The 9586-nt window shown below is 38.2% G+C and overlaps 1 non-coding gene across 1 annotated transcript; it reads left to right on the forward strand.

The window, feature by feature from the left end:
* The first annotated feature begins 1262 nt into the window (after positions 1–1262).
* Positions 1263–1350, forward strand: LOC118491046. Its single transcript, XR_004890271.1, has one exon. It is a non-coding gene; the product is annotated as a small nucleolar RNA snoR109 (small nucleolar RNA).
* The last annotated feature ends 8236 nt before the right edge of the window (positions 1351–9586 follow it).

A 9586-nucleotide genomic window follows, 5' to 3' on the forward strand; every position in this document is an offset into this window, starting at 1 on the left:
AGAGGATTGTTAACGGTGGGAGGCGGTGACGGAGTTTGCAGGATTTGAGATCATGTTATTTAATTAAAACTCGAAAAAAACCAAGAGGAAAAAATTAGTCGTCTTATTTGAATCTTGGTAAACTCTCAACTAGAAGAACCAATATATCCACATATTTGAATGCAGATTTAATTGTAACATGGATTTCTTTCATATTTCAACTAATATAAAGATGTGTTTACAGGTTAATTTTATTTAGACTAAATAACTAAAATAGTATAAGTCTTAAAATTAGATTTTTCTAGCAACATGTGAATCATCATCTAATGTCATCACTCGAGTATGTATGCATTTAGTTCTGGGTTTTATAGGTAGTTTATGTAATTGTATTGGAAATATTTAAATGAAATATAAATCGTTATCAATAAGCAAACTCTTAATTACTTTAGCTATTTTTGGTTTCTAAAATAGGTTGGTTCTCCGCCGCAACATGTGGATGGAAACAACCTAGTTATTATTATTATAGGTTAAATTAAATAGTTAAATATTTAAAATTCTTAAGAAAAGAGAAAAAAAAAACACATTATTACTATTATTATTATTTAAAGTGGATATCTCATTGAAGGCTGAAACTCGGAATGTGAAATTTTGTACCAAATATCGGTATTGTAGTATACTTGTTCTGATTGAGCATATATAGTATGATATTCGTTTTTAATTTTAACTAAAATTTGGTATCAGTACTATACGATACAGATTCAGTACTTTTAACCAGTGTTTTAAAAACCGGTTCAAACCGGCCGGTTGTACCGGTTGAGCCGGCCGGTAGAACCGGTTAAACTGCCCGGTACACCCGATTGAACCGCCCGGTACACTCGATTGAACCGTCCGATACACCCGGTTAAACCGTTTTTGAGCCAAATACGGTATGGTATAAAAAGCGAATTTTAAAACATTGCTTTTAACGATATCATACCATACCGACTAGCTGAAACAACAAGAAGCTTAAAACCCAAAACTAATATACCCAATATCCACAAACCTAGAAGCCCATTAAGCCCGATTATCTACGGTTGAGATCTCATCCATCAAAACGACCACCTCACCAAGCATTTCTATATAATTGGAGTCACAATTAGGGTTTCGTATCTCATACTAACAGCCCTCATCTTCTTCATCAGTTTTTCTCCGTTAAAAATTTTTATATAAGAAAGATTCAATACTAAGTTGCTGCATTGTACCAAGAGTAAGGTCGATCTATACCTTATTCTTGATTGCCAAATCGGCTGTAGCTAAATTAATTCAGAAGTTTTACTGGCCGGTTGTCGTTATTTTCAGTCGATAAATCTGCTTACCGAACTTCATAAATCTTTTTTATATTATTATTTTTTTGAATACCAAAGGTTGAGAAGACAACGTACAATGAAATTGGTCGTTTAATATTGGCCTTTCGAAGGATGTTTTCTCGTATAGAAAGATATTCTGGTCACTTTCCAGGCAACATGTTTCAGATTCGCTAGCAGTTTGCGTCTATTGGTGACTACATTTTAAATACTTACAGAAAATCTTTTGCTTAAGTTAGATGAATTAGAGAGTTTAATTATATGTTTTTGTAAACTTTTAAAATGATTGGATTAATAAACTCAATCTGGTTATTTTTTTTTCTTGTGTTTGAATATGGTTTTGCAAACTTTTAAAATGTTTGGATTTATAAACTGAAAATCTGGTTATTTTTTTCTTGTGTTTGAATATGATTTTGCAAACTCTTAAAATGTTTGGATTTATAAACTGAAAATCTGGTTTTTTTTTTGTTGTGTTTGAAGATTAATGGTAATGGTAATGGTGAAGATGTTTTAAAAATTTGTACTCTTAAATTATTCCACTGAGATTCGTATATAACAAATTTTAAGTTCAATGTATCATATTAATTAAATTGAATTAGTAATATCACCAAATGACAAAGAAATTATGTTACAATTTGGTTTATTTGGATTATTTGATAGTAAAAACTAATGTTTGGTAGCATCTGAATGACATTAAGAGGCTACCTCGAAATCATTTAAGAGCTTAACAAAGATAATGTAAATCATTTAAGAGCTTAACAAAGATAATGTAAAAGAATGTGACATGTGATAGTTTACCATTTAGATGTTACCTTTTATCTAGTCAGACATAAGGTTAAAATTATGTCACAACTTTTTGTAGGTTATAACCAAATTTTTAAATTTTGATTTAGGTTATAACAATATAATTAAAATTTGTCTACCAATTCAGAGTAAGTGACAGTGATTTCCCAACTGCAACAAGGTTTTGGACAAGTTTTCTAGAAATAAAGTTGAGGCCCTATTGAGTTAGTATAAAGAAGTTTACAATTGAGGAGATTTGAGACATTGAATAACCATAGTGGTAGTTGTTTTTTTTTTTTTTTTTGCCCTAATTTTGACTCATTCGCAATCATTTTAACTTTGGTAACTCAAAAGGCACCACAAGTAATATTGGTGTGTTGTGGCACTGTTTTTTAAACCCTGAAATATAGTGTGTGCGGACAATATGGACATCCTAAATTATAAAGAAAAAAAAACTAGAGGCCCTTTTTTTCGGTGACCATAGACTTTACTGTAAATTGATAGCGGCTGTAAATTTACTAGCCTAATGGGTTGACCTAGTGTTAAGGTATGTGTTACTTAGTAAGGCATATGTCGCATAAGAAGGGGCGTGAAGCACCGTCCAAGACGTGTTAGGCCACATATATGGTTTGCGTAACTATCTTAGAGATGAAATAAACTAATGAACTAGAACTTAACTAATAAATAGGAGCTTTTTTATCTAACTATATCATCTAGTTTAATTTTATTTTTTAGCTACTTATTTGTATTTTTTATTTTCATTTGACATAAAGTAAACTAATGAACTTAACTAGTAATTAATATAATAGTTAAGTTTCAAGCTTTAAGCAAAAAGAAATTAAGTAATACCTATGGCATTATAGCATAGTGGTATCTTGAAGGGGGGGGGGGGGGGGAGCCCCATAGCTGCCGAAGAAGGTGGCCGATTGTCCTCCTGAATTTATAGCATACCCCATCCCGAGCTGAGTCCGTTTCCTTCTGGGAAGAAGGTGGCCGATTGTCCCCCGTGCCTGGACTCGAACCCGGGTCTCTATAAAGAGTAGGGGTGAGGCTGGGTTCGATTCCCACAAAGAAGGTTTTTCCCAGATTTATTGGGTTTCCTCCTGAATTGGTGTATAGACATTATTGTCTAGTAGAGATGGATATGATCCGATGGTTCTGCTGGTTTATGTTCATCCAGAAATCCTAAAAATCCAGTTTCAAATTGTCCCATTCATAACCTTTTGAAAACAGGGGCCTCAAAGTTTGGGAGCCCTACGCAGATACCTAAATGTTCTTCATGATGGGCCGGTCCTGTTTCACAATTCTACCATTTTTTTCTTATCCGATCCAAATATTTATACATGATTAGGTACCCTGTCTCTGAATGTTTTTTTGTGAGGCTTTTTGGCTTTATTACCGAATTCAAACCAAGTATTCTACTAAACTCTTTAGGTCAGAATAATAAGTTTTGACCAGCAATATTAAACAATCTCTATGTTGCTTTTTGGGAAAGCACAATGTACAATTTTCTACGACAATGGACTGAAAATTTCTCATATCATGGACTTAACAAGAAAAAAATTTACAACATTAGCTGGTAAGGACCATCTATGTTATGGAAACATGTACACTATTGTACAAGTTGGGTTGCTCGTTGCTTTTTGGGAAAGCACAGTGTACAACGTTCTACGACAATGGACTGAAAATTTCTCATATCATGGACTTAATCAGAAAATTTTACGACATTAGCTGGTAAGGACCATCTATGTTATGAAAATGCAATCGTTGGGCTCACTCATGAACATTTTTTAAACCATCAGGACCAACTATATAATTTTGATGAAAATGCAGTCGTTGGGCTCACTCATGAACATTTTTTAAACCATCAGGACCAACTAGATAATTTTGATAACCATGAGGATAAACTTTATAATATATGCAAATTACAGGGACCAATTGTGTAACTAACCCCATTTGTAATTTCATTAGAAATGATTTGTTCCGAAACTAATATATTAGGTTAATAATTTACTTGGTCAAAGAATAGAAGTTGTATTTTTATGAGTTTTTACCTAAAGTGAATCTGCAAGGCGAGTAGTAAATAAATGGCCATGTCGTTATACATACGTCAGTATATAAAATTACAAAATGTAAGGAAAGGTAATAATTTACTTAGATAATATCAAAACAAAACTATGTCTTGCTTATTATAGGAAGTTAGAGTACCAATCAAGTAATTATAGGCAATTGAGACCAAACAAATAAATTTGATGAAAAAAAAAACTACATTTTCTTACAAAACATTCTTTGCAACAGTTGCATTCACCCAGGTTAACATCGAAGGTCGAGTAGTCCCGCAAGTAACCAAGTTCAACTACCTAGAATCGTTTGTACAAAGTGATGGGAAATTAGATAGTGACGTGGCACATAGAATACAAGTAGGCTGGTGTAGGTGGAGGGCAATCTCATGGGTACTATGTGACAAGAACTTCCCAATTGGATAAAAGAGGAAATTCTATAGGGTGGCAGTACGACTGGCTATGCTATATGGATCTAATTGTTGGGCCATCAAGAAAACGCATGCGCATAAGATGGAGGTTGCAGAGATGAGGATGTTGAGTTAGATGTGTGGCCAAACAAGGTTAGATATGGTAAGAAATGAGGTTTTCGGAAAAAGGTTAAGAGTGACTAGTATATCGAATAAGATAAGGGAATGGAGATTGAGATGGTTTGGGAATGTGAAGAAGATACAAACAACGGCGCCAATTAGAGCAACAGAAGTCATCACGGTGGAAGGGAGGACGAGTAGATGGAGGCCCAAATTGACTTGGGAAGATAGAATTAGGCCAGATTTAATAGAGTTGCATCTCTCTGATGACATAGTCCAAGATATGAGTTTGTAAAGACGTAAGATTAAAGGAAAAGACTTTTAGAGGCGAGGCTTACGGTGTCTCACTCTTTAGAAAGACTTTGCATGTTATTGTATACCTATTTTTGTGTCTATGTTGTTTCTTATGTTTTGTTTTTTCATCACTTGCTTGGTTGGTGGTTAGCTTTTTTTTTCCGTTTAATATTGTTTGTGTGTTTATTGGTTATTGCTGGTGTTGGAGCTGGGGTCTATTTGAAAGTAGTCTTTCTGTCCTTAAGGATAAGGGTAATTGTCACACCCCAACCGATGGCGGAATCATCGGGGCATAGCACTGAGCGAAACAGATTGTCCAGAAGTTTACATAACAATTATTATCACTATTCAATTTATATAATACGTCCCATACCGTACCTTAAATAGCAAACAAATTATTACAGATAACATTAAGTCAAATATTCTGTTCCGACAACTCAGATTTTAAATATAAAAATTGTTCAAATGCTTCTAGAGACTCGATCTGCAAGATCTACGGACAACTATGCTCTAGACGCTTATTCTAAGCTCGCCTTCCTAGCAGCTAAGCATCCTAATTGCCTGTCACATACGTTAAAATAAAGTCAATACATAAAATGTAAAGGTGAGCATACAAGTTTGATAATAGCATATAGAGTTCGAAATAGTTTACGCATAACCAGCACGTACACAGAGGAAAACGAAGCATGTTAATTATCGACATGGATCTATCGATACCAATGACTGCGGGTTGACTGCCCGAGGCAGTTCGCAATACATGATTACCATCGTAATCCATGCAAGTAATTGTCCTTAACAACCCCCGTCTGAACGGGTGCTGAGTCCAAACTATAGTACTATCGTCGTTAAGGCAGGTAGACAGCATTCCACATGTAAACATACCAACAAGCATTCATTTAGTCACGTAATACATGCGGTAACGATTAGCGTTTGAAATGATTGAGTAGTGTGTTCGAGGTGATTTCGTATAAGTAACGTATGTAACACCCAAAAGTGCTAAAAGCAAAAGGGGATCGAGTATACTCACAGTGATTGATGGATTGAAGGGAGCACTTGAGAGTAGGGTTAGCTTGAATAGTTCGATAGCATGACGATAAGCAACGAGTAAAACGAATACAACTGTTGATGGGTCGAACAACCTGGTCGATCGAACGGTAGGTTCGATCAGACGGGTTGTTCGTTCGGTTTGACAGTCCGTTCGGACAGCCTGTTCGGTCGGCCGGTGGGCTCGATCGGTTGGGCTGTTCAAGTGGATTGTTTCTTCCTTTGTGTAGGATGTGTTTCTGTATGATGGCTTGTCCTTTTGAAGTTTTCGTTGTAGTATTCGAGAACATTGAAGTGTCCTTACCTTTCATGTCGATCGATCGAACGGGCCGTTCGATCGGCCGGCTTAACCGATCGGTTAGGTACTTCAGTAATAAGTCCTCAGCAGGATGTCACCTGATCGGACGGCATGTTCGATTGGGTGGCACTCCAATACGTCGAACGAGTTGAAAATAGATTAAGTGTTGAAGCATAGTATCTCATGATCCGAAGAGTAATTCAAATCAAACCGTAGTTCGATCGAACAGCACTTCGTCAATACTAGACTTCATGAAACCGTAGTTCGATCAACAGCCTGTTTCGAGCGTTCGGTGCGACGATTTCTGATATTTCGATTTTGATTGAAGATGATACGAATACGATAGAGTTTCCTATTCAAATTACTTTTAATCCCAACCACTATATCTAGATACAAGCATCTATATTTCACGCTATCTTGTCGCCACCATTTATCATAATTCGATTTTGATTGAGTTCGATTGAGTTCCGAGTTTCGATTCGAGTTTCGATTGATTACCACACATCACATAAAGTAAACATGCACAAGTAACACATAAGGCACACACACACGTATACTAAAACCAGAATTCGCGTAATTCAAGTTTCGAGTTCGATGATGATTCGATTAGCTTGATTATTGATTGATTGACTTTATCGCATTGTTACTTCTTACTATTCACAGTTGTTAACGTTTCACATCGATTTGAACATTCGATCACTTTGATTAATAACACTTACTCAACATAATACAACTAACAGAAACACCAACATAGAATTGACTAACTATAGTCAAAGAAGTCAATCTTGACTTTGACTTTGACTTTGACTTTGACTTTGACATTCGGTAACACGGGGTGTTACAGCCTCCCCTTGTTTAGGCAATTTCATCCCGAAATTAGGCTGAAAGCTGCACAACACCTTGGATCACCTTTTGCTACTTTCTCTCTCTAGGCCCTCACTTGAACAACTGCGGGTACTTCGCCTTCATGTCGCTTTCGAGTTCCCAAGTGAACTCTGCGCCTCGCTTGCCTTCCCATCGGACTTTCACAATAGGAATGCGCGAGCGTCTGAGTTGCTTGGTTTGACGATCCATGATTTCGACAGGATTCTCCACGAAGTGTAGCGTTTCGTTGACTTGAAGGTCATCGAGAGGTACTATCAGATCATGGTCAGCTAGACACTTTCGGAGGTTCGACACATGGAAAGTCGGGTGGACGTTACTAAGTTCCTCCGGTAGTTCGAGTCTGTAGGCGACTTTTCCGATCCTTTCCAGAATCTTAAAAGGTCCAACATATCGAGGCGCTAGTTTCCCTTTCTTGCCGAATCTGACCACACCCTTCCAAGGTGATACCTTTAGAAGTACGTAGTCGCCAACGTCAAATTCAAGGGGCTTGCGTCTTCTATCGGCGTAACTTTTCTATCTATCCCGGGCTTTTGACAAGTTGTCTCGAATCTGGAGGACTTTGTCAGTCGTTTCTTGTAATAGCTCCGGACCGGTTAATTGCGAGTGACCGATCTCGTGCCATACAATAGGCGATCGACATCTTCTTCCATATAAAGCCTCGAATGGTGCCATTTGTATGCTGGCATGATAGCTGTTGTTGTACGAGAATTCGACTAACGGTAGGTATTTGTTCCAACTACCACCGAAGTCTATGACACACGCACGGAGCATGTCTTCAAGAGTACGGATTGTTCTTTCAGTCTGTCCATCGGTTTGAGGATGGAATGCGGTACTTAGGTTAAGCGACGTACCGAGCGCTGCTTGAAACGTTTACCACAATCGCGAGGTAAACCGAGCATCACGGTCAGAGATGATGTCACGAGGCGTACCATGATTACAAATGATCTCGTCGGTGTAGATTCGGGCTAGTCGTTCTACCTTGTAGTCTTCCCGTATTGGCAAAAAGTGGGCTGATTTGGTCAAACGATCAACTATAACCCAAATGCTGTCGTGACCTGATGGCGTGGGCGGAAGTTTGGTTATGAAATCCATAGCTATACTCTCCCACCTCCATATCGGAATTGGCGGTTGTTCGAGTAAGCCAGAAGGTCGTTGATGTTCAGCCTTGACCCTAGCACAAGTCAGGCATCTTCCGACATAGAGGGCGATATCTCTTTTCATTCCCGGCCACCAGTACTTGTAACGAAGGTCCTGGTACATTTTGTCGGCACCGGGATGAATAGAATACCGAGATTTGTGGGCTTCATCCATTAAAATCTTTCGTAATTCGGTCCTCTTAGGGATCCAAATTTGGTCCAGAAAATAGAAGATCCCATTCGATTTGCTTACAAGTTGAGCTCCATCATGATAGATTCTCTCCTTCTTCAAGGTGTGTTCATTAAAGCAAGCATGTTGGGCTTCGCGGATGAGGGTTTCGAGATTGTGTTGGGCTTGGATATTATGAATACTGAGCAAATAACTTCGTCTGCTGAGCGCGTCGGCAACGACATTTGCCTTGCCTGGGTGATAACGAATCTCGCAGTCGTAATCGTTGAGGAGTTCTACCAATCGGCGTTGACGCATATTAAGTTCCCTCTGATTAAAGACGTGTTGTAAACTCCTGTGATCGGTGAAGATTGTACACTTGGTACCATACAGGTAGTGTCGCCATATTTTTAATGCAAAGACAACCGCGCCTAGCTCGAGATCATGGGTTGAATAGTTCTTCTCGTGGATTTTGAGCTGTCGAGAAGCGTATGCTATAACCTTGTCTCGTTGCATGAGGACACAACCAAGACCAAGGTTGGAAGCATCACAGTAGACAATGAAATCGTCGTTCCCATCGGGTGAGAGAATAGGAGCATTGCAAAGCTTATGCTTGAGGGTTTGGAAAGCAGACTCTTGTTCGGTTCCCCAAACAAAAGACCTGTCTTTATGCTTAAGAACGGTAAGCGGCACAACGATCTTAGAGAATCCTTCGATAAATCGTCGATAATAACCCGCTAATCCGAGAAAAGAACGGACTTCTGACGGATTCTTTGGTGTAATCCAACTCTTAACTGCTTCAATCTTCGCAAGGTCGAGATGGATGCCTTGACTATTCACGATGTAACCCAGAAACTGAACCTCTTCTAACCAGAATTCGCACTTGGAGAACTTGGCATAGAGTTGATTCCCCTGGAGTAGCTCGAGAACCAAACGTAGATGTTGCGAGTGTTCGGCTTTCGATTTGGAATAAATCAAGACATCGTCGATGAACACGATGACGAAACGGTCAAGATAAGGCTTACACACGCGATTCATCAGATCCATGAAAACCGCGGGTGTGTT

The sequence above is a fragment of the Helianthus annuus genome, chromosome 3 (assembly GCF_002127325.2).
Source record: "Helianthus annuus cultivar XRQ/B chromosome 3, HanXRQr2.0-SUNRISE, whole genome shotgun sequence".
Classification (NCBI taxonomy): Eukaryota; Viridiplantae; Streptophyta; class Magnoliopsida; order Asterales; family Asteraceae; genus Helianthus; species Helianthus annuus.